This window comes from Lygodium microphyllum, chromosome 30 (assembly GCF_053477565.2).
Source record: "Lygodium microphyllum isolate KBCC chromosome 30, Lygodium_microphyllum_v1.1.10, whole genome shotgun sequence".
NCBI classification, from domain to species: Eukaryota; Viridiplantae; Streptophyta; class Polypodiopsida; order Schizaeales; family Lygodiaceae; genus Lygodium; species Lygodium microphyllum.
In genome coordinates this window covers 34719162-34745578 of record NC_141164.1, presented here as the reverse complement: position 1 = coordinate 34745578, position 26417 = coordinate 34719162, and the positions used below count along the sequence as shown (strand labels likewise).

The 26417-nt window shown below is 40.8% G+C and overlaps 1 pseudogene; it reads right to left on the bottom strand.

The window, feature by feature from the left end:
• Positions 1-564: 564 nt before the first annotated feature.
• LOC148009715 (uncharacterized) lies at positions 565-25845 on the bottom strand (annotated as a pseudogene).
• Between the last annotated feature and the right edge of the window lie 572 nt (positions 25846-26417).

The window sequence follows — 26417 nt, the reverse complement described above, 5'->3', positions numbered from 1 at the left end:
TGAACCAACTCGGACAATTTGTAAATGGTTGTTCGTACCTTCGATGTCAGAGACCCTGCAATTGCGATCGGCAACGAACTGTGAAAACCATGTAATTAATATTGTGTATAAACAAACGGAGATTCTGAAATCTAATATGCAGAATCATGCCATACGCAGCCTTATACCGTACATACCTGACACATCTTATGCCAATCATGGGATTTGAGTCCTGTCAGTTGGTCATCCTTTATGAATGCTATCTTGAGAGAACGCATTAGGCCATTCGGCGTGCAAAAGGACTTGATGTTTTCCTTTACTCGTCGCACTTCATTGCCAGAAAAAAAACAAGGAGCGCGCGGAAATTGCACTCGACCGTTGATGCCACTTACAGGCCAATATGGTTTTGTCTTTCCCACTGCTTTCAAATCCATCCTCGCTCCTAGTGTGTCTCGCTGCCCAATGAGGTGGTCCCATAGCAAGCTACCCACATTCTTAAAAATGTGCATGGGATCTAAAAGGTGGTTAATTTTCAATTTTTTCCAATAAGTCAGCTCATAGAAAATTGAGAAGCATCGCATTCCACTAGGAAGCAAGTCTTGGTCCACCATCCTGCGATCAAACCAGCTCAGTGCGTTCATTCTTGCAAGAGGGCGGCCAAGAAATCCTTCTCTCATGACATGACACTCTAGCACAAAAGCCTGATGTCCCTCAAATACCATCTTCTTCATAGATTTTGACATACGAGAATCCAACCTTGGTCCACACAGAGGACATGCATGGTAACCTGTCGTGACTAGCCCTATATAACACACATGTACAATGAGGCATGTCATAACACCAACATGGCTCAAAGAAAACTAGCAAAATAAGAAAACACGCTTTACCAGAGCATTCTCCATAACCTGGAAAGTCATGCATGGTCCACATAAGAATTGCCCTTATAGTTGTGGATCGCCTACCAATATGTTTGCTCATGTCCTCCACTACAATTCCCTCCCACAACTCCTTTAGGTCATCAATCAGTGGAGAGAGGTAGACATCCATATTCTTGACTTTGTATCATCCAGGCACAAGCAAGCTGAGCAAAAGGTGTCCTTTCTTGGTGGAAAGCCATGGCGGTATATTGTAGTTAACAAGGACCACGGGCCATACACTATAGGAGGTGGAACGTAAACCAAAAGGATTTATCCCATCCATGGCAAGACCGAATCGTAGATTCCTCGCCTCCTTTGCAAAGTTAGGGAAAGTCTCGTCAATGTGATGCCATGCTTCTGAGTCAGCTGGTGTACGTTGTACACCATTAGTGGATCAATTTTCCGCATGCCATGTAGTCAAATTTGCAAAACTCTTGGTCCGAAAAATGTGACAAACACGTGGTATCAGTGGAAAGTGCCTTAAAACCTTCTGCGGAACATTCTGTCCCTGCAAGTCATTTCGATACCTATCCGCACCGCACTTGGGACATGTGGCCAACAATTCAAACTCTCCCTGGAAGAGAACACAATCATTGGGGCAAGCATGAATGCAATTATAATCCATGCCTAGCTTTCGCAGGACTTGTCTTGCATCATCACGAGACTCAGGCATCGTGTTTTGGGAAGGCAAAATGTAAGATTTCAACGTTCTACAAATTGCAATGAAGCACGTTATTAGAGTACTACATAGCACATTTTAATGGCTTTCAATAAAGAATCATACACATCATAATATACCTGAATAGCTCTGTTACACTCACATCGCTCCATCCATACTTTGTTTATATGCTCAACAATGCAAGAAGTGTCTTCAAACGGGATACCCGACTCCCATCATACAATGGAATGGCAGCCTCCGCAATTAAAGGATCTTGGGATTCCGAGTCCGTTGGAAGCAATGATTCGATCGTGTCCTCTAACTCTGGCTCCAAAAAAGCAGGAGGATCGTCCATGTCTCTAGCATTCTCACCCATAGAAGGGGGGTTGAGAGTTATCACCTTCTATGAGACAGTTAGTTGTCTCGGACGGCATTTGTATAGAGCACGAACGAACCCGTCTTACTAGATGCAAGAGATCTGCGGACTGCAACGTATCGACATGGCCGTGACCCTGTAAAGGACGTTAAGGAGCTAACTTCTAAGATAACCCCAAACTGTTATACTTAAATCAATTACATATCATATAGTACGTAATGAAAGAGAACTTACCGCAATCTCATAATTCAAGACTGCTTGATCGATTATCTCAACTCGAAACTCTCCATACCATTGCACATGCTCTATGGACAAACGATGTTTCCGACGAATGGCCAATTTGCATTGCGTGCATGGACAGGGGACACGTTGATTGAGCCAAGCCTCACGATCACCACCATGTTGGTCGTGAGTACTAAACATCTTGACTGCGATGTAATGGAATGATAATTTAATAACGATTCTATATTGTATATTGGGACCACTTCACTATATATATTTCAGGTCATTTTTTTTAAATTTTCGTATCTATCTCTTTGAGTTCGGCTCTAAACTTATCTATCTTTGAGGTCGACTCTAAACTATGCTCACACACATACATTTTCGTACCTACATTGCAAATAATAAAAACCAACACAAGAAAAATTTTGAAAACACTCGCTTCCATTTCTCTCTCTTTCAACACTTCGTAACCTACATTGCAAAGCAACATAAAGATCGAAGAGAAACCAACACTTTCTAACCTACATTGCAAAGCAAAACAAAGATTGCCAACACAAGAAAAATTTTGAAAACACTCGCTTCCATTTCTCTCTCTTTCAACACTTCGTAACCTACATTGCAAAGCAACATAAAGATCGAAGAGAAACCAACACTTTCTAACCTACATTGCAAAGCAAAACAAAGATTGTAAAGAAACCAAAACAGGGCATACCGTTGTGCTCTCTTCTTCTTCCACGACCTCTTTGTGCGAGTGGCTCTCCTCTCCTCGCGTGCGGCTCGCGGCTTGCTTCCTTGCTCATCTCCCTTGCTCACCTCCCTTTCTCTTTCTCTCCGCCTTCATGCACTCATTTGAAAGAAACATTCAGGTCTCTGTGAAATGTTACCGCAGTAAGTCGTCGCTATCTACGTCGCTAAAAACGTTACTATTTGCGTCGCTATTGCGTCACTAAAAACGTCGCTATTTGCGTCGCAATAATAGCGATGTTTTTCGCGACACAGATAGCGACGTTAATATCGACGCCGAAAAAAACGTTGCTGCTTAGCGTCGCTATATGTGTGTACCCTTATAGTGCATCTTCGAGCATTCGTAGTTGCAATAGGGCATTCCAAAAATGTTCAGTATATTGGAAAATAGGTTCACAATCCCTTTGTTGTAGAAGATCCCATTGCTTGATGGCTTTTTCGTGGAATTGGGGAGGAAGGAAATTCTGCAAAAATTTGTTTTGGAAAGTCTCCCAAGTAGTGGGACAATCAATGATTTTGCGGACCATAGTCCACCATAAGGATGCTCGGTCAACTAAATGGTTAGTGGCACATTTAATTTTGTCTTACTCAGCATATGTTTCTTCATGGAAATAATCATCAAATTGACTGATAAAAGCAAGAACAGTCTTTCCATCACGTGATCCATTGAAAGTATGAAATTTGAAGTTTCTTTTACTTATCTTTGTTTCTTTGCGAATAGATTGGGCTTCAAGTGTTGCATTGATGGTACATCGTATAAGATCTTCAAGTTGCGATCCATCTTGGTCGGTTGTAGATCGTTGCAGATTGGCCAATTGAGCTTGCAAAGCTTGTCGTGCTCTTCATTCCTCTTGCAGCTACATCATAATCAAATCCAAATTTTGCTCCATTGTTGGTTTGGGTAGATCACCTTCAGCCAATTGAGCTTGCAAAGCTTGTCGTGCTCTTCGTTCCTCTTGCAGTTGCATCATAATCAAATCCAACTTTTGCTCCATTGTTGGTTCAGGTAGATCACCTTCAGCCATAAGATCATCCATGTTTTGATCAATCATCCTGCAAAATTCCAAAAGACCTCACACACTCGAAACCTTGTTAGCGGCATGAGCGTAGCTCAAAGGCAGGTTTACAAGGCTTGTATATTTTTAGTTTGGCTTTTGTAGTATTTCTCCTTTACGATTGCAAAGTTCAATGTCACAACTGTCTTCCAAGAAAATAATTTTGCGTATAGACATGGTGTTGATGATTGATTGCTGTAATCTGCTTCTGTTAGTTAACATGTGTGAACAGGGGCTTCCAGAGGGTAGTAAAGTGAATTATGTATTACTGAATATAAACTGCCGCTATAGTAGTTGTTGAAGATGACTTGTAGGACTTAGTGACTTGAGTAACTTAGAGGATTTGGAGCTTTAAGCTTTAGTGACTAAGCTTGATTTTTGAGGACCAGAGGATGTTTTTGCCAGAGTCGGCGTAGGCGGCCAGTTCATGCTGCGGCTGCAGGCGGATAAAAATGGCTAGTGAAGCTTTTAAGAAGCTTTTTTTTAAAAAGCTGATAAGCTTATTACTAAAGCTTGAAAAGTTATGACTGAGATTTATTATCTGTTCTTCACGACTTCTTGAAGGATCTTCCCACGTGGTCCTCTGCTTGCAGAGGCCGAGTCTCTCGCGATCTGAGTGTACAGCAGGAAGTTCTTAACTGCCAAGAACATGCGGGTATTGACCTTTTGTCACGAGACTGACTATAGAGCTCGATCGTTCCAGGAGCTCCGCCTTCACGCGAGATGGTAAGCGATTGGAAGCTCTCGATCTCAGCTTCACTTTGATACCACTAATGCACAGATCGGACGTCGTATGCATGCGTAGTGAGCGTCAGAAGGTCCCCAAAAACAAAAGAACTCTACTTTTTGCACAAAAAACAGTGAAGAAAGCTTGCACGATATGAACAAGAGACCAATTGGGTGCAATCTCCCCCCATGCCTTGTGTGAGCGCTCCACAAAGCATGTATTTTATATATTATTCATCTTCAAGCTCAAGAAATAGCCCAATTTACAATTAGCACGCTTTTGCTTTTGTGTTTGCTTTTGTGCCACTAAAAAATCAAAGCTATTGGGCACCCAAGAAGTCAGGCGGTATCCAAATACAATGTCCAATACAAGTATTTAAATCGTGCATCCATGTGCATACAAAAATAATAAATAAATATTAAGTGCTTTAATAAATAAGCGCAACAAAATATAGGCGCTATGCCTAAGATACGCGCCCATAAAAAATTGATGATAATTTGAATACACACTATCCTCCAATGCTTCCCAATGCCACCGCTACTCGCTTTACACATCAACTAAAGCATTCACAATTGTTAGAAAAATAATATAATTAAACCAACAAAAGTGAATACCTAGAAGTCTTCAGCTATAAAAATAAATTGGTTAGAAATCAATCCTAACCTTAATTTATTACGAGTGCGCACTCTAAACTCATAAAAGTTTATTAATTTAAATATGTATTTTGCGGAATCACCTGCTATGGAATCACCCATTTACACATTAAATTAACAAAACCCCCGAAAAGGATAGGCATCCCCATCGACTTCTTGCACAAAGAATCCACCTTGTGTATGAGCCCTTGTGATAAAATTTTACGGAATCCACCGCAAAACCTCACAGAATCCACCGTGGAATATGCCTCCTGGCATCAATCACTGCCATATCTAGCACCTCTGGCCAATACCAGGCAACCACGATGGATTTTCCATGAAGTATCCCCAAGAGAGACATAATATCTTGCACCATGCAACTGACTAACATAGATTATATGCAAGACATCACAAAGCATAAGAGAAGACCCATTTGGCAAAGCCAAGTGTATATCCCCTGTACCAATAACATGACAATCCTGCTCAAGGCCCAAAAAAATATATCCGTCAACCTCCCTGTAAGAAGAGAACCAAGCTTTGTGCGGAGTAACATGACAAGATGCCATACAATCTAAAAGCCAACAAAAGGTATAGGCCGTATCACTGAGTAAGTAATTTGTAGGGTACCATGATGCCAGGAGTCTAGGCTCAACTCCATAATCATGGGTAACTACATGCACCATACCACTATCAATAGTGGTCTCACCTGCTGTGTCACTCACTCTTCTCTCATGTCTAGTGCGGCGCAATCTTTTCTCCTCTCTAATCCACTTGAAGCATTTGCGCTTCACATGCCCTTTCTTTCCACAATGAAAACAAACAAAACTTGTAAAACTTGTAGAAGATGACAATTGCTCTATAATAACATGAGTAAGACTATCCAATACATCCAAGTAGCTCAAAGAATCAGGAAAACTCTCATTAGAGAGAACAGGCTCATTAAGAGGATTGGCTGCATGACTAGAAGAGCTGGAAGTCATCATAGCATACTGCAAAGGGGACTCATCCAAACTAGAAGGGGAGAACACAAAGGTATCAACCACGGATGCAATTAAAGCATGACATATCCAACCACTGTAGCTCACAGCCATAAAAGTATAAGCATGCGCCTCGGAGCCATAAATGCATAAGCATCCCCGAAATATAGGAGTATACATAGCCTTGCAGTGTCTCATACCATGTACGGACATACATGTCTAGCCAAGAACGGCAAGTGGTAAATAAACCTGTAAGAATCAAGCTCCAATAAAAGCCCAAATATCTATGTAAAAGTATCCAGGTAAGAGGCTCTATAAAATACATAGCAACAGATTATGTGCATACACGGGTGGCCATAAAGATCAACTGCTCCCTAACATACATGGGCAATAGCAGCCCAGATAGTATAGGTGCCATACAATAGAGAAGTAGGACAACCATAACTATAAATCCCAAGCACTATCCAAGTCTACTGATTAGTAAGTATCCCGCATATCAAAAGCAAACGAGCAATCACAGCTCAATAGGCAACTACCAAAACAAGGGAGTAGTTCACTGCTCAATATCTGTAAGGGCATCCAAGTAATAGCCAAGACTCACAATCAGAGTATCAAATCTCATATAGCATCCAAGATCGTAACGGAAAAAGCTGAGTCGTAATGGAAGAAGCCAAGTCAATGTCCAATGGCTCAAGAAAATACTCAAGTGAATGTCGAGACGAGATCAAACAACTGCCATCCACCACAGCCAAAGCATAAAGCATTCACCAAGATATCATAACTTGTATTGGGTAGCTTAGGCATAAACCATGTTATAGATGAAATGCCAGCTGCAAAGAAGTGACAGTCAAATCAAAATCGAGCTCGAATCTTAGCACAAAAGCATTCTAGAGCATAAACAAGACATGTGGCATAGTCCAGATACATCATGTAGCCGAGAGCACCCTCTGGACCAATAGACATAACCCAACTGTAGCATAAATAGCTTCAGCCCTAAAGTTTCCAGTGGCAAATAACAGTCCAAAATTGAGTAAAATAATGCTCAAACCAAGCTCAAATCAAGTGCCAACTCATAGGCATACATTCCCAGACATGTAGACACCAACCAAGCATAATCGGGCATCAAATGCCAAGACCTGTAAGCATAAAATTGAAGTAACAAGTGGCTGCCCTGTTTTGGTCAGATTTGGGATTGTTTAAAATAGTCAATGGCTGAGCTAAATCAGCTCCAAATGCGTCTCACATAAGAGGCATAACATCCACAAGTGATCTAGATAGGGATGACATGGGTAATTTTTTCCATGAATAATTCCATTGCTTTAAATGTCAGTATTGGGTCTACATGTTGTACTATTTTTCGATATTTCACTTTTTGAAACTATAGCGTGATTGGCATTTCCCAAGCTCTCCACCATAGTACATAGCTCACACACACACACACACACATTTGCAGACCCTTTTATATCACCCAAAAGCCCTATAAGACTTGGATATGATTTTTTTCTGTGACCACCACTATGATCTAGATTTCTCCCACTACAACACTTCAAGAAGTCATGTTTTGAAATTACCAACCACATTTAGCTCGATATAATAATAATAGTAAAGTTTGTGAATAAGTATGAAGCCATATATTTAATGAGTTATTTATTGTATATAATATATTGAAGGGGGAGAGAGCACATGTATAAGAAACTATCCATATAAAGTTTGTTCAAAGGATATCAAAAAATTCCTATGTTAACATATGTATAGTCATGTAAATAAGGTAATAACAACACACATTTATCCTTGAGAAACTTGCATGCTTTTTTCAAATTACAATAAAAACCCATTCTACGAATGTAATGATGAAAAATATATCCAAATTATTGTCAAATAAAACAATCACTTTTCAATAAGTAGCATGAAGTACACTTGCATCTCGAGGTTTAGGCCAAGGCCCAATGCTATATATAATCTATGCTCCAAGCTTATGTGGCAGCATCCAAACCTCAAGAATTTTTAAGTGAAGTCTTAAAAGCTAAAACTAAAACAAAATAGAGATTCACTCCCACTCCCAAATTTACTATAGTTTTGGCTCTCCACTACATGTGATACTCTCTCTCTCTCTCTCTCTCTCTATATATATATATATATATATATGTCTCTCTCTCTATATATAGATATATATATATGGGCGCGCGCGCGCGCGAGAGTGAAGCCTCTTCTCTTCTTGATGGAAGGCCTGCTCTGATTGTTAAGATGCCAGAAAGGAATTCGTGGCGGGGTGGTGGAGAGGCTTCGGACCCTCCAGCGAGAAGAGAGAAGCTACTGTCGAAGAGCCGAAGCTGGTGTACGAAGGACCTGTCGTGTCTCCTAAAGGACAACAAAGTTTGGTCAATGCCGTGTTTGGCTGCAAGAAAGCAAGAAAGCAATTCAACGTTGATATCTACACCACATTCGTGCCCAATTAGGTAACTAAAAGCTTGAAGTAGACGTCTCCTCTTGACTAGGCTTTGACAACAATACACAAGCATTTAAAGCATATACAATATAAAACTTTCAACAAAATTGTATTACAAACTACACCTGTAAATATTTGTATGGAATCAATATTTTCAAACCCTATCATTGTCACTATGATACCTACCTTTGGAGATGTGTCACAACTCATTTCCTATTCTTAACTTCTTAACTTCTCTTCATATGCTTTGTTCACATGGACATATTCTTGAGTCCAACATTCATAGAGCATCATTCTATTCCAACTACCATTTTCTTGCTAGGCAATTCTAGATATTTACTCCCCAAGAGCATCCTCAATGTGAAAATTATTTACTAAATCTCATATTAAAAAGCTCCTAGGGATGAGATATTTCATATTTCTTAGCAAGAAACTAGGTGAGAAGAGAGGCACTCTATTATGATTGGATTTGAGCATACATGCGCATGCATAAAGTCTATGCAAAAAGTTCTAAAGTTGATAATATAATATAATTTGTGATACCATCCCCAATATATAGTTATCAAAGTGAGAACGATAGGATTTGAAAATATGCATTCCATACAAATCATTAGTACGTAAAGTGTTTGAAACAATTTAGTTACGAAAAGTTTTTATATTGCGTATGATTTGAATGGTTATAGATTATTCTCAAAGCTAAGTCATGTATGTATTGAAAGATATCACTATCTGAATGATAGGATTTTAAAAATGTGAATGCCATAAAAATCTTCACATGTGTAGTCTTTGATGTAATTCTCATTAGAAAGTTTATTTTGCATATACTTTAAATGGTGGTAGATTGTTCTTAAAGCCACATGATTAGGAAAAATGTATAGTATGTGTTGAAACATTAAAGGTTTTGGTGACTTAATTGGACAAATATGTGTCATCGATGTCCAATGACCGTACTAATGGTAAATGGTATACCATATACAATATTAGCATTAAAATCTACAAATGGAAATGATCAACTAGATAAACAAATTAAATCACCAAAGTAAACTTAAAATATGAACGCAAGCAATCTAGCTCCCAATATAAAGATTGTAATAATAAAGGGCAACAAGAAGGGCTTTACACATGCCCAAGCCTATGGTTGCTACACATTTTCTCATTTACAAAAGACATTCAATATAGGTAAATTTTGCAAAATTTGACTTTGATTTTAGGCAAAGGCACATTTTTCTTCAATATTCAATCCAAAATGTACAATTTTGCTTCCCTATGCAAAACCCCTCTAGCTTTGTGTGTGTATATATATCCCCCCTCCTTCCCTCCTTCCCTCCCTCCCTCCCTCCCTCCCTCACCCCACACACACACACACACACACACACTCTCTCTCTCTCTCTCTCTCTCTCTCTCTCTCTCTCTCTCTCTCTCTCTCTCTCTCTCTCTCTCTCTCTCTCTCAATGCGACCTTAATTGTTTTTTAAAGTGACTCTTGAACATAAATAATCTTGGTAGTGTGAGTTTCCTAAATACTTTACACATGAATTGATCGTAGTGGGTAAACCAAAAAAATATTTGTCCCTTACATCAATGTAAAGACCAATGAAGTAGAAAGGAGTAAGGATTCTTCTAGTTTGTTCCAAGAGGGCCTGGAGAATCACCACCCTATTATGAATTCATGCATATCCTTCACTTCACTTTTCCATTGATTCATTTGCATCCTTCAATTGGAGAATCAATTATTGTAGTCAATTGTTTGTGAGACAGAGAGAGACAAACAGATAGAGAGAGGCACAAAGAGAGAGAGAGAGAGAGAGAGAGAGAGACAGACAGAGAGAGAGAGAGAGAGAGAGAGAGAGATGGTCGAGAGCATGCTGAATATAGATTTTGTTATAGTTTTTGCTTTTAACAGTTTAGAAGAAAGCCCTTAGATTTGGATTCAACACCAAGGTGCCACATAGGCTTACAATTTTCTTACATAACATTGTCAATTATATTTTATACTCCATGGTGCAAAAGAAAATATGACAATGTGCCACATACCATTGAAAAAGGGCTACTTTCTTTTAAAAAATTGGATAAATTTATACTTATATAAGGGAATTTTCAGTATAATTTATACTTATATAAGGGGATTTTTAGTATAATTAAAAAATTGGATAAATTTATACTTATATAAGGGGATTTTTAGTATAATTAAAAAATTAAATTTCCTTAAAAATGTGGCATCTTATTGCCTTATATTTAAACATCAAAGAAAATATATGATATTTGTAAATACCCTTTGAAGATATGTGATATTGCTTTATATGTAAATGTGTAGGCAAATATATGAGATATTTAGTATCCTTTGAAGGCATGTAATATAGATGGCCTCTTTTAGGTGCACCTCATGACACATTATATTAAGTGTCACCATTAAAAATAAGGATTTGTACTTTTCGTAAAACCTAAAAAAGCCTATGTCCCCCCCCAAACAATAAACACCTTGTGCTCTTCAGCTTCCAATCCCCCTTTCCTATCATACCAGAAAGAACCCTGTGAAACTTCTATCCACTACCTTACCATGACGTCTACATATCCCCATATGGCCAAAACCCACTCCATACCCCTCAAACTCTCCAAAAACAAAAACCCACAAAGAAACTTTTCTACACTTCCACTTCACTCTCAATAACCCCACCTAAAACATTACCTCATATCCCCCCATCAACCTCAACCATGGCATGGCAGAACTTCCTCCCCCCCTCCCCCATCACCACCACCACATAGCATGGCAAGGATCTGGACTAACCATGGCATGATATGCCTCCATCTCACTCTACCTCTCGGGTAAGTTACTCATTAATATTTGTGTGCATCACGTGGGTTCAAAATAAGGTATTTTTAAATTACTATTTTTATACATTTTTTACATACAAAAAGGAGTAATATAAAAGGGTTATTTACAGATTGAATAGAAAAGGGTTATGTTTTATTCAAGAAAAATTCATAGATAAGGATATTTTAAAATAGGCCTTGAATGCACGTGATGTAGAGGATATACATATAGTAACTTCCCCGAGCACTACCTACACCATGGGATCCCCAAATTGAGGGGTTTATTATATGTAGCCCCTCTATATCACATGTATTCAAGGCCTATTTAAAAATACCATTATTTGTGTTTTTTTTCAAAATTAAACACAACCCTTTTCTATTAAATATGTAAACGTCTCCTTTATATCACACCCTTCTATATGTAAAAAATGTATTTTAAAAACTCATTGTCGAAGAGCATGTCATTGGCCGCAAAGATATAGGGTCTCTGAAAGGCACAACAAGTTAAGTGATGGAAAGTAGGAAACCAATTTATTCATTCATGAAGACTTCATATAATCCCTTTACACTATAGTACCCTTCTTGAAACTCACAAACATTGACTCAAGGCAATAGCTAGAGCATAAATTTGTTAGGATTTTTCCCAACTATAGTATGAATCCTGATCTCTTTTCTGCAAAATAGGACAAAGAAAAAAACAATACATTGGTTTAAAGCACTCTCAAATACCCAAAAAACTCATGTTATCAGATATTTAAGAACTAGATGACTCCAATATACATAGATTTTGGAGTAAAACGTATAAAGCCGGTCACATTTTGGAGTAAAGAGTATAAAACTAGTAACTCATTTTTATGATCAATCAAGAAAGGGGCAGTTATGTCGAAGATAATGCTAATGTAATGGTCTTGATGAAACTGCTTGTAGCTAAAGTTGCTAAGCTCCCATATTGAGCTCCCAACATCCTAAATTTGAAGAACCTTCAAGGCCATGGCCTTCTTGCTGTCATAGTTGATATGGGTTTCATATCTAGCTAGGCTTCTCCTTTGTGTAGCTTTTCTCAACTTGAAAGAAACATAGAATCAATTAACGATCAACAACACTATAACCTCCAATCAAGAAACTTCTAAGGATACCTCAATGGCTTTGAGTGATTCTTCAAATATTACCTCCTTCCATGGCCAACCCCTTATTATTTCAATTTAAAGGGGCCCAAATGCTTCATGGAGATGTTTCTAGGAAGCTTATAAGGGTGTATAGGCTGGTGTATAAGGCACCATTTGATATGCTCACAAGCACAAGATTCCCAAAACATACTAATCGCTAGTAGGGTCAAGTGGCACACTTGGGACCAAGCACAAAACCTCAAGAAGGTTTATCACCTCAACCTTCTTGATGATCTCTCTCTCTCTCTCTCTCTCTCTCTCTCTCTCTCTCTCTCTCTCTCTCTCTCTCTCTCTCTCTCTCTCTCTCTCTCTCTCTCTCTCTCTCTCTCTCTCTCTCTCTCTCTCTCTCTCTCTCTCTCTCTCTCTCTCTCTCTCTCTCTCTCTCCATAGCCATAACCTCATCTTTGGCCTCCTCTCAATCTCTCATGTCAGCCAACATGAAGGAGCCATGAAAATCACAGTTGACTAGCTACAATTGCATTCGTCATTGTCACCTTCAACTTACAAACACTCCTCCACCTCAATTTCTTGTTGAGCATCAACATCAAAAGGATCAATGAACTATTACATTTGTCTATGTTGATGTTCTCTTTGTGACATGTGTCCCGCTTTCACTTTCTTCCCAATTCTCTTTACTCTTTTCCATCATGAAAAAGCCCTTGAACATGTTGTACCCCCACCATTTTCTCTATGCCTTCGCATCTAGAAAAAGCCAACTAAAAGTATAACTACATACTCTAAAAGCCTTTTTCTCCTCAAACTCTTCAAATTCTAAGGGTCTACCTTACTCTATTCATAAAGCTCCATACTATAACTATAATATTCCGATTTGTAAACACATGAACGGCCTCAAATGAAAAATGAATTGGATAAACGAAAATTTTTTAAATTATTCCCCCCTATCCCCCCAGCTGACTGACGAGCTAGAGGGGAAGGGAAATAGAAGGAGCAATTAAGCTCCTTGGTGGAGCTTGGAATGAGGGGGGGAACATGCGTGATGACACGCAGGGGAGGGAAGATCCCCTCCCCTCCACTATTTAAATGACGGGCCAGAGATGAGGAAAAGGACGAAAGGTTGCTGCCATGACGTTGTGCCAAAAGTGAGGGCGTGAGGGAAGAGAAGAGGCTGGCAGACTATGGAAGTTCATTGTGTGGAGGAAGGGGGACGGTGACGTGCCGTGCCGTGTGGAGGAAGGGGGAGAGAGCCGCGCTGCGTCAGCTGCCACCAATCCAGATCGCCGCCGCCTGGGCTTGTTTGGCCACCGCCAGCAAGTCTTCAAGCCGCCACGTGCTGAAGCTTCTAAGGGGGCTTTTATAAGCCCCCTTCCCATTGGATCCTGCACAAGCAGCCCTTTTTACCCCCCCCCCCCCCCCCCGGATTTAAGCCCCCTTTCCCCTTGCATCTCCCCCCCGGAAATCCATTTTACCGCGGTTGTAAAGCCTTCCCGTGGATTTTCATAAAGTCCTTTTTACCCCCCCTCATGTTATATTCCGCTAAGCCCCTTTTCACCCCCTTATAACCCTTTTAACCCTTTTTCATCCCCCTCATAACTCTTTTATTTCCACAAACTCCTAAGCTTTTTCTTAATCCCCCATATCCCCATTATTATCAAAATCCAAATCATCATCATGGCCTCGGATGATATCCCGTAAGGAAAAAGGTAGCCGTGAGATAAAAGATAGGGAGGGAAAGTAAAGGGAGTGAAAAGAAGGAGTGAAGGAGGAAGAGTGGGAAAAAGATAAAAGAAAGGGAAGGAAGGAGAATAAGATCTTTCTATTCCTTCTACCCCAAGTCAAAGTCCTCCAAGGGTTCTTGTGGTTGCAAAACCACACTCACCCATAAACTTTTTTTTTTTCCAAAGAAACGGTGGAATTCTAGAAGAATGTGAAAAAGGCTATCTCACATTTGAACTACGATGCCGCCTAAGAAAGTCCAAGGTGTAGCTGCGGGAGGGTCATCTCCCGGTATCCATGTGGATATCTCACCCCAAAACCAGGTTTTTCTTCTTGGCTTTAATTCGGTTTTAAGTCGATCATGCAAAGAGAAATTGTTAAGGATAGGATATCTTTGTTCGAGTTATTTGTAACGAAGAAGTTTAGCTTGTGAATGATAATGTATAGAACTTAGTTTCCTTCAAATTGCATCAAGCATTATAAATTACGAGCAAGATTATCCATTTACTATAGTAGTATATTTTAGTTAAATCCTAAAGGTGTAGAAATTATATCTTGCACCATTAGTCTTATTCCTTTGGCAACGAATCATTATAAATGGTTAAATTCATGAAAGGTTTCTTTCGATGCTCAATTTACTAGGACGTTATCTTTGCTAATTGCACATATTAGCAAGGCAAATGTTGTTATTTGGCATGAGTTCATCTTTAAGGAAAACGGAAGTTAAATTAAACAATATTGACTGGAAAGCAAATTGTCACAAGGATAGCAAAACCGTGACAAGACGATTAATATTACCTTCCAAGAGATAACTAAACCAATCTAAACATAGAAACATTCATACCCTAAGCACTTGACTACTTTCCTTATTGTAGGGACAATAAATGCGTAAAGATAAGGAACTAGGGTTTGTCCCTAAAGTTCTTAAAAAAAAGAAACCCTAGGCCTGACATACGTCAGCTAAAGGATCTAAAACAGTTTATTCCATCGCAGGACTTGCGCAACAAGTAGGAAATCATTTAGTCTTGTGATTGATTCGCAAGGAGAAAGGGTAAAAACCCTCATCAAGGATGGCAGATCCCTACGCAAGTTATCTTGCAAAAGGACGTATTTTTGGATATCCTTCTAAATAAGGAAAAGTTGTAAACCGGAAACTAGCATATCTAAGGAACTTTAGGGTTGACCAAGTTGGGTTAATAAGATATGCCCTACACCGGAATGTAAAGGATCTTGCCAATTTACAAGATACCTTGGGAACGAGTGCTGATACACTCAAAAAGGAAAGAACACTACCTTAGCAGTTTGCCAAACAACACGGTTGATTAATGGAAATGTTTGTGCTTGTAAGAGATTTTAGGGTTCTGTTTGAATTATGAATTACAAATTAAATGAGTACCTATACTTCAGGTTAAAGGCCTAAAGGAAGAGGCAGTTCAGTTACCCCCGACTACCTGCCTAACCCTAACCAAGGGGGTTGTTGACGGCGCCGGGAATGTGGACCGAACCCGCCGCGAGAGGTCTCTCCGTTGAGTTCTACTTGGAGCAGGAGGACGCTTGGGTGCTGGGGGGGCTCTGGCCGTAAATCCCTCGCCTTCCAGGTCCTGCACAAGAGGCTAACGTGACTCGGGATTGGATCTCGAGGCCCGCATACTAGTTTATGGGCGGAAGCTTGGAATAGTGATCCCTGGGAATCACTGGATAGCCTTCGGACGGATTATGGACAAGCCTACGGGCGGAACTCCCTATATTTCAAAGATAAAATGATGAAATGTTAAAAGAACTTGCTTGATATTGTTTTTCTATGTCACGTGATAAGATTACGTGAAGGAACCAGTGCTTAACAGGGTTAATTAAAGAAGCTGATTGTTATATCCTATGGTTGGGTGGTCCTGGTTAGCTGGGAACTTTTCTCAAAAATCTCGAAGAACGGCGGGATGATCATCATCATCAAAACGAATAACCAGAACGATGACCTAGAGTTACGTCTTACCCGATTTACGCTGTTTTAGGGGAACGGAATGGGACTATGCCTTATGCCAGAGAGGTTGAGCCTTGCATCCCTCTCGTTTCCCATTCTCCTTGAACCAAGTGCAGTGTGAATCTGCTTCGAACCTGGCGTTTCTGTGTAAAGTAGTTCGCTCGAGTCTGACGCTAGTTGCTGTTAGCTAATGACCAATTAGGAAAACCCTAATTCCGGTCGATCCTAAGTGGGGAACGGCCAGGATACTTCCACTACGTGGCAGACGCGGGAAGACCTAGATCGCAAAACTCGTAACATTCCATGGGAGTGCCGAGTGGAGTTTTCTAGACATCCTTTCCGATGGACTGCTAAGACGTGTCCTGGATGATACTAGGGGACACGCTACAGTTGGTATCAGAGCCGACCAATAACAGAATTGCTTTTATAAAATCTCAATTAAATGAAGTAAAGAAATTGCTGCTATCGAAACATTTCCTTACCTTCAATGATGTCTTGCAAGGTTATGAAGCATGGAACAAATTTTTGGTATTTGGGGTCATGTTTATGACTGCAATGCATTCTCCCCTTTATAGACAAAGAATTGGGATGATGAACATCCTGGAGCAGATTTATAATCCATCACCTTTATACATAGAACGAAGATGGACGGGGTCTTCAGGAATCTACTATATAGCTGCCCACCGGTTTGCTTAACCTAAAGAGAATCAAGTGGTTGGAAGACTTGAAAGTCGTGAAGCTGTTCATTTTTACGGAAGCTCACGTAAATTCGACTTTACATATTCAAGGTCGGAGGGTTGAAATGAACTCATATGTATATGAGGAAGTAACCCGTGTAATCCCAACCGGCAAGATTAAAGTGTTGGGCCGCCATGAGAAGTATGGATTCCAATGGAAAGGGTATCCTGAACTTCCAATGAACTATCGGTTCCTAAAGATCCATGACCCAAAACCCTACTATTACACAGTTCCTGTAGACAAATGCAATACAACATTGTTCTCCCCAAACTGAATGTAATGATTGGCTTATCATCACAAGAAACGTTGTATTCAAAAAGGCTATGCCCATGTAAATACAAATAAAGACTTCTTTTTATCAATATCTGGCTGTGCATAAGAGTTGTTAAAAAGTTAAGTAGCTACATTGTTTACGAGATAGCTGAACAAAAAAATGAAAGATAAGCTAACGTCGATTATCATATAATAACGTTAAGAAAACTTTTATCCATGCACAACCCCAGGTACAGGTTCCAAATTCACCTCCTACATCAAGTACTGCTGTGACCCAAGAGAATAAGTTCCTCCTCAAGCAGATAAAGCCACCCGAGTTTGACGGGACAGGCAGATTCGTCCAAGCTAATGCTGAAATTTGGATGGAATCCATGGAGGATTACTTTGAAGCAGCTGGTACTGCACCTACCAAACAGGCCATGCTCGCCAAGTTAAAGCTCACCGGCGAAGCCAGACTTTGGTGGAAGCAATGGTGCAGGGATCAAGGGACTTCAGAGGGGTCCGTTACCTGGGAGAAGTTGAAGAAAGCCGTGCAGGGAAGATATTTGCCACCTGCATATCGTATACAGAAAATGAATGAGTTCTATGAGCTAAAACAGCTAGGACTCACTCTTGACGCATACTATTCTAAATTCGTCTCACTTTTAAAGTATGCGCCACAGATGGACATGACGCAGCAGGTGTCCAAATTTTGTGCGGGCTTAAATCCACCCGTAAATACCCGTCTCGAATCTATGCATCCATCAGATCTTCAGGATGCACTCATTCGAGCAGCGCCTATAATTCAGGAGGTGTAAGCTAGACCAAGGGGTAACAAAACTTGGTCCTATAGTGACCCGAAGAGAGGAGCATTCAGACCTCAAATGAAGAGAGTTCAAGGTCACAATCAGGGACAAAGGAAGAAAGCAAGGAGAAATAACGTCAACAACTTTGTTCCTACTCAAAGTAACGACCGAAACCTCCGTTGTTTCCACTGCAACGAACCCGGTCACTTCAAGAGGCAATGTCCCAAGCTCAACGGAAGACATCGTCAAACGCCTTTCCAAGGTGCAGGCCGCGGTCAAGGAGCCGCCACCCGTGGAAGAGGAAGAACTGCCTGCATTGCCAATAGGCAAAGATGCAAAGAAGAAGAAGAGGAAGATCCGACTATGGAAGCAGAATTCGAAAGAGCGACAGTTCATGCCGCTTTACACAAGAAAGGGCCGAATCACCAGTTCTCGGTGATTCAGACACCGTCGGACTATCAAGGTAAAGGTTTACAAACCTTGATTGATTGTGGCAGTAGACATTCCTTTATCTCACCAGCATGTGCAAAAAGTTTAGGAATATCCACAGTAGAAGCACCTATCCTGCTTGTGGAATTGGCAAACGGTCGTGAGGTAACTTGTACCAGGCAAACTGCTAAGGTGAAATTTTTTTTGGGAGGAAAGAAGACCTCAGTCAAATTCAGAGTCATGAATTTAGGTATCCATGAGTGTTTACTCGGGATGGATTGGCTTAAGCCTAATGATGCCCACATCCACTGTGGAAAGGGTCAAGTTTCCTTTCGAAACGCTAAAAGGGAATTTGTCACAACTCAAGGTGAGGCAAGAGTGCCAAGAATCCAATTAGCCAAAGTATCTCAGATCATAAAAGGAGTCAGAAAAGGATTAACCGTTTACTTGATCAAACTCAACAAGTTAGATCAAAAGCAAGAGTCTCATGAAGGACCTTCTTGGCTAAAGGAATACGCTGACGTATTCCCTGAGGAATTGATTGAACTTCCGCCTCAAAGAGAAGTAGATCATGAGATTAGGCTAGTGCCTGGAGCTGCACCAATTGCAAAGAGACCTTATAGAATGTCCATACCGGAAGCAATTGAGTTGAAAGAACAACTCAAGCAACTGTTAGATCAGGGTTACATCCGGCCTAGCAACTCACCGTGGGGAGCTCCAGTACTATTCCAGAAAAAGAAAGATGGGACGCTTCGACTATGTATTGATTACCGAGGGTTGAATCAATCAACAGTCAAGAACAAGTATCCTATTCCTAGAATAGATGAGCTTCTTGATCGTCTTCAAGGTGCAAAGATCTTCTCCAAGATTGATCTCAGGTCAGGTTACTATCAGATAAGGATCAAGGAAGAAGATATTCCAAAGACGGCCTTCAATACAAGATATGGGCACTTTGAGTTCCTAGTTATGTCATTCGGGCTTACAAATGCACCTGCCACCTTCAACAGATTAATGCAAGATATCTTTAGACCATATCTTGATGATTTCGTGCTTGTCTTCTTCGATGACACTTTAGTCTATTCTAAACAGGAAGAAGATCATGAACCTCAACTTCGGATTGTCCTTGATACAATGAGGTCTCATAAGCTGTATGCAAAAATGAAGAAGTGTGCATTCTTCAAGCGTCAGATTGAATATCTGGGATTCATAGTATCATCAGAAGGAATATCAGTAGACCCAGCCAAGGTCAGAGATGTGCTTGAATGGCCAATACCAGCATCCGTCAAAGAGATACGTAGCTTTCTTGGATTGACAGGATGGTATAGGGTCTTCATAAAAAACTATGCTTTGATTGCAGCACCTCTTACAGACTTACTAAAGAAGCAGACTTCCATTACATGGTCAACTCCCGAACAAAATAGCTTCGACAAATTGAAGAAAAGTTTGGTATCAGCACCTATTCTAAAACTTCCTGACCTCAATAAGGAGTTCGAGGTAGTAACTGATGCTAGCACTCTTGCCTTTGGGTGTGTACTTATGCAGGAAGGTCATCCAGTAGCATACTCTTCAAGGAAATTGAAGAGTCATGAAAAGAATTATGCCACGCATGATTTGGAATTACTAGCTGTCATCCATGATCTAAAGCTTTGGAGACACTACCTGTTGGGTAACAAGTTTACTCTAGTAACCGATCATAAGAGTCTCAAATGGATTTTTACCCAGAACGAGCTCAACATGAGACAACGTCGGTGGATTGAAGTATTGGAGGAATATGATTTTGAAATCAAGTACCGACCAGGGAAGGAGAATGTAGTTGCCAATGCACTTAGTCGCAAGGCATTCCTAAATTCCCTAATCTTGGATAATCCATCAACGGCTAGATCTCTGGCTACAAAAGTATCTATGCCAAAAAACCCTATACTTGAACTAGCTAGAGAGGAAGCATGCCATGATTTGGCCTACCAAACAATGATAAAGGAAATATCTACCAAGGAGCAGAATCAGAAGTTGCAAGCTAAGTATCAGGAATTTTCCATTGATAATGGACTTGTCTACTACAGAACAAGGCTGTGTATACCAGCAAGCCAGTCACTTAAGCAGAAGATATTATGGGAAGCTCATGATTCTCCTTTCGCAGGACATCCTGGCTATGCTAAGACTCTTAATGCAGTTAGGAAGAGATATCATTGGGAGAGGCTTAAAGGTGACGTTCTCAAGTATGTCACTGAGTGTTTGTCTTGCCAACGTATCAAAGCCGAACATGTCATGATGCCAGGGAAACTGCAACCGCTTGACATTCCCCAAATGAAATGGGAATTCATCAGTATGGATTTTTTTGTGGGCTTACCCCAAGTCCAAGGAGGATACAATTCCATTATGGTTGTGGTTGACATGCTTACCAAGGTTGCACACCTGATTCCAGTAAAGACAAATTATAAAGCCTCCGACATTGCAAGATTGTTTATCAAGGAGATATTCAAGCTACATGGGTTACCTAGAAGAATCATTAGTGATCGAGATTCTCTCTTCACATCACACTTCTGGAGAGCTATCTTTGAAGCTATTGGGACTCAACTCTGTTTTAGCACAGCCTACCATCCCCAAACGGATGGCCAAACAGAGCGAGTAAATCAAGTCATCGAGGATATGCTTAGGGCATACTGCTGTCGAGAGCCGAAGAGGTGGATTCAATACTTGCCATTAGTTGAATTTGCCTACAATGCTTCTTACCAGCAGAGCATTCAGATGACCCCTTTTCAAGCATTATATGGTCATGATTGTAGAAGTCCCCTAAACTTTTCTGATCCAACCCTAAGAGTTGAAGCGTCAAGACAGATGTTGGAAGACATGGATGATCAAATAAAGTCAATAAGACAAGACATACAAGCGGCCAAGGATAGACAAAAGGCATATGCAGATTTGAAACGTCAAGAAAGAGTCTTTGAAGAAGGAGACATGGTCTTCATTCGTGTACGCCCTAAAAAGAGTTCTCTATCCCTAGGAGAATGCAAGAAGCTAAGTCCAAGGTATTGTGGGCCATACACAATCCTCAAATGCCTAGGACCCAATGCTTATAAATTGCAACTCCTTGAGAACCTAAAAGTTCACAATGTATTCCATATCAGCCTCTTGAAAAAATATATACCCAACCCTAATCATGTACTTGATGACCAACAAATTGTAATGCCTAGTTAAGGAGTCCTTGAACTAAGGCCGGATAGGATCTTAGATGTTAGGGAAAGACAGTTAAGATCTAGAACCCTGAGAGAATGCCTCGTCCAGTGGAAAGATTATCCCGAAGAGGATGCCACTTGGATAGATGAAAGCTCTCTCAACCATCAATATCCCCAGTTTATCTCGAGATGAGGACATCTCGATTCCTCCAAGGGGGAGAGAATGTAATATTCCGATTTGCTAAACACGTGAACGGCCTCAAATGAAAAACGAATTGGATAAATGAAATTTTTTTAAATTATTCCCCCCTATCCCCCCAGCCGATTGACGAGCTGGAGGGGAAGGGAAATAGAAGGAGCAATTAAGCTCCTTGGTGGAGCTTGGAATGAGGGGGGGAAACATGTGTGATGAGACACAAGGGAGGGAAGATCCCCCTCCCCTCCACTATTTAAATGATGGGCTAGAGATGAGGAAAAGGACGGAAGGCTACTGCCATGATGCTGTGCCAAAAGTGAGGGCGTGAGGGAAGAGAAGAGGCTGGCAGACTGTGGAAGTTCATTGTGTGGAGGAAGGAGGACAGTGACGTGTCGTGCCGTGTGGAGGAAGGGGGAGAGAGCCGCGCTGCGTCAGCTGCCACCAATCCAGATCGCCGCCGCTTGGGCTTGTTTGGCCACCGCCAGCAAGTCTCCAAGCCACCACGTGCTGAAGCTTCTTAGAAGCTTCTCTAGGAAGCTTCTAAGGGGGCTTTTATAAGCCCCCTTCCCATTGGATCCTACACAAGCAGCCCTTTTTACCCCCCCCCTTCCGGGATTTAAGCCCCCTTTCCCCTTGCATCTCCCCCCCGGAAATCCATTTTCCCCGGTTGTAAAGCCTTCCCGTGGATTTTCATAAAGCCCTTTTTACCCCCCCCACCCCCACCCCACCCCCCCCCCCCCCCCCCGCATGTTATATTCCCCTAAGCCCCTTTTCACCCCCTTATAACCCTTATAACCCTTTCTCATCCCCCTCATAACTCTCTTATTTCCACAAACCCCTAAGTTTTTTCTTAATCCCCCATATCCCCAGTATTATCAAAATCCAAATCATCATCATGGCCTCGGATGATATCCGGTAAGGAAAAAGGTAGCCGTGAGATAAAAGATAGGGAGGGAAAGTAAAGGGAGTGAAAAGAAGGAGTGAAGGAGAAAGAGTGGGAAAAAGATAAAAGAAAGGGAAGGAAGGAGAATAAGTGCTTTCTATTCCTTCTACCCCAAGTCAAAGTCCTCCAAGGGTTCTTGTGGTTGCAAAACCACACTCACCCATAAACTTTCTTTTTTTTTTTCCAAAGAGATGGTGGAATTCTAGAAGAAAGTGAAAAAGGCTATCTCACATTCGAACTACGATGCCGCCTAAGAAAGTCCAAGGTGTAGCTGCGGGAGGGTCATCTCCCGGTATCCATGTGGATATCTCACCCCAAAACCAGGTTTTTCTTCTTGGCTTTAATTCGGTTTTAAGTTGATCATGCAAAGAGAAATTGTTAAGGATAGGATATATTTGTTTGAGTTATTTGTAACGAAGAAGTTTAGCTTGTGAATGATAATGTATAGAACTTAGTTTCCTTCAAATTGCATCAAGCATTATAAATTACGAGCAAGATTATCCATTTACTATAGTAGTATATTTTAGTTAAATCCTAAAGGTGTAGAAATTATATCTTGCACCATTAGTCTTATTCCTTTGGCAACAAATCATTGTAAATGGTTAAATTCATGAAAGGTTTCTTTCGATGCTCAATTTACTAGGACGTTATCTTTGCTAATTGCACATCTTAGCAAGGCAAATGTTGTTATTTGGCATGAGTTCATCTTTAAGGAAAACGGAAGTTAAATTAAATTGTATTGACTGGAAAGTAAATTGTCACAAGGATAGCAAAACCATATAACATCTATGTCATTTTCATCGTGACACATGATATCCTCTGTGTTGTCAATAGTCATTGCTAATGCATACTTATCTTGCAAATCCTCAACTACCACTACCTCAGTGTCCATAGTCAATACAATTGTATTTATTGGAGCATTGCTTACCTCTACCAAAGCATCGTTCAAAGCATTTATTTTCACTACATCTGTACCATCAATGTATACAGTAGCTCGGGGAAGTTACTATATGTATATTGTCTACATCACATTGTCGTGCTGCTGCGCATCCGAGTCGTTTACACCTCCATTTCTTTTGTTGTACATTTGTGTTATTTTCTGCGTGTGATTCATTGTGTGCGTGATACATTATGATAATCCGCATCCAATGTATATATTCCGTTAGTGCATGTATATGATTTTGTTTGGATGCATGGTGTGTGTGTTAGAAAAATATGAAAAACTGATGCCAAAGGACATTATCAAGCTGATAATTTCAATGATGATCTCTAAGAAAAGTGCAGGGAATTATGGAATCAAAGGAAGGTTTGTGGAAGCGATCATCTAAGTTCAAAAGTTCCCATGACATAGAGTTGAAGGAAGTCTCTCAAAAGCTACTTAAGCGAGCAAAGCGCTAGTGAAGCACCGAGGGAGTATTTTCCCATCCAATCTTTAAGGCCGAAGTCGAAGTTTATGCGTAGATTACTCATTGTAAAGCTGACTGACAAAGGGGCAATGCATGACTTCAAAGATAAACCTCAAAGTCTAAATCAATGATGGTGCTTAAATCTTGTCCAGTATACGTTTGAAGAAGGGATGAATATGGTGAAGCAATCGGAGCGAGTAATGGCTTCATAGGCACAGGACTGGTTATGGCTACTGTGGGACAGCTTAAAGTGTTGTAATTATTGGTCTCTGTTTCGGATTTCATGGTTTGGGTCTCATGTGTATATGCAGTCACACATTGAGAGATGGATGCACTTCACTATTTGTGTTTTACTCATTCCTAAGAGGGGAAAACTAATTTGGGGATTTTGAACCACTTTTGGAGGGAAAAAGCAAGAGGAAAGCAGGTCGTTTTTGGGGCGATCAGGACGATGCCCGACGGGGGAGTTCTTATCTTAGCAGTTTTTTTTTCACTCAGAATAGAGGGAATTTACATGGCCGGCTGTGCTTCCCCTGTTCCTTCCAACAGGAAACTTCGGAAACAAATAAAAAAAAAGCAGGTTCAAGACACTCCGTTATCATCATCACCGGCGCAATTCACTGTGCTGTTGATTGAACTACCGTTGAGAATTAGCCATCACAAGACTTTTGAGAGGCATAACTGCCTGGTGTCGGGAAGCTGATCAAGGAATTCATCCAGGGGACAGGAAAAACAGTGCGGCAAGGAGAGAAGATTCATGGGAAGAGGAGTGAAGACGACACCGAAACAGCTACCTAATTCATCAGTTTCTAAAGCATTGGTCGAAAAGCTGTTGAGAGGCTTAAGGGGTTGCAGGAGATTGTTCGTGTATTGAGGCCAGGCGGCATCGCTGTCATCTGAGATCTAGTTCATGCTCCTGAGTATGCTAAAAACCTTGAACAACTGAACATGCTAGATATTTATGTCTCAGAGTGCTTTCAGGCTTTCATGTTACAAAGTCAAAGCCTACATCTTTGTCATGAATGCTTCTGATCTATACGGATTTTCATAATGGTTTGAGTCAACTTTATGTAAATACATCAATGCAGAGTGCAGTATTGTCTTGTAGAGTGTTGAGTTTGAGGATTGGCCTTGACAAACAGGCCTGGTCTTGTCTGCAGGCGGCGCTCCAAAAAAGTTCTCCACAGTCAAAGCAAGGATATAATCCAGTTTGTTCTGGCTCTCCTCGAGGAGACCTTATCTAAGCATGTGGCGTAGTAGAGCCTCTCCTTCAATGATATGCCGTGGGTTCTCCTTCAACGATATGCCGTGGGTTCTCCTTCAAAGATACGCCGTGGGTTCTTTTCATCAAGTGTCAGAAGCATACGGGCATTATTCTGGATGTGATTAAGGGCATACTGCACTCTCCAGAGTTCCCGCTTGTTGCGGAGACCATATTCTCCAACAAGCTTGAGCTCTGCATCTAGACGATCCTTCTCATAGGGCCTACGAGGTTTCTTAAAGGTCTTGCCATAGTTGCGATGGAAGCTCACGTGCACCATAGCTAAGGAGAAGATAAACCAATCTTTTCTGGGATAAAAAGGAGGAATCTATCAAGTGTATGGTTGTGTGGTCTCTGCAGAGCACATGGTATAGTCAAATGATTCTGAACAGGGTTTTGACAAAGCAAATTACTATGCTCATCCTGAATAATATCACTCTGTGATTCATGAAACTATTGCGCCTTATGCTTCTGTCATTGAGAACTGTAATTACTGGAAGACAAGATATCCTAGACTGCTCACCAATAAGCAACTTCAGAAACTATTAGTTGCAGATGGAAGTGTGCATAGCCGACTTGCTGGCTTTGTAGACATTTCATGTGATATTGGAAGGTCCATTGAATGTGTCAAATGCACAACCTCTTATAAAATACCCTCATTTCGTGGATTTGAAAGGGCCCAGTATACTGAAATAGGTGTATCTACCTATGGTGTAGGGTCAGCTTAAGCTGGCTTTAATCATCTTCCTCTCAGTGTTGGCCATTATCCTGGTTACAGTGCTGGGTACAGGAGTCCTATTTCACTTCCAGGATCTTACTTGAATATCAATCTGGACTACGGAACTTCAGCCT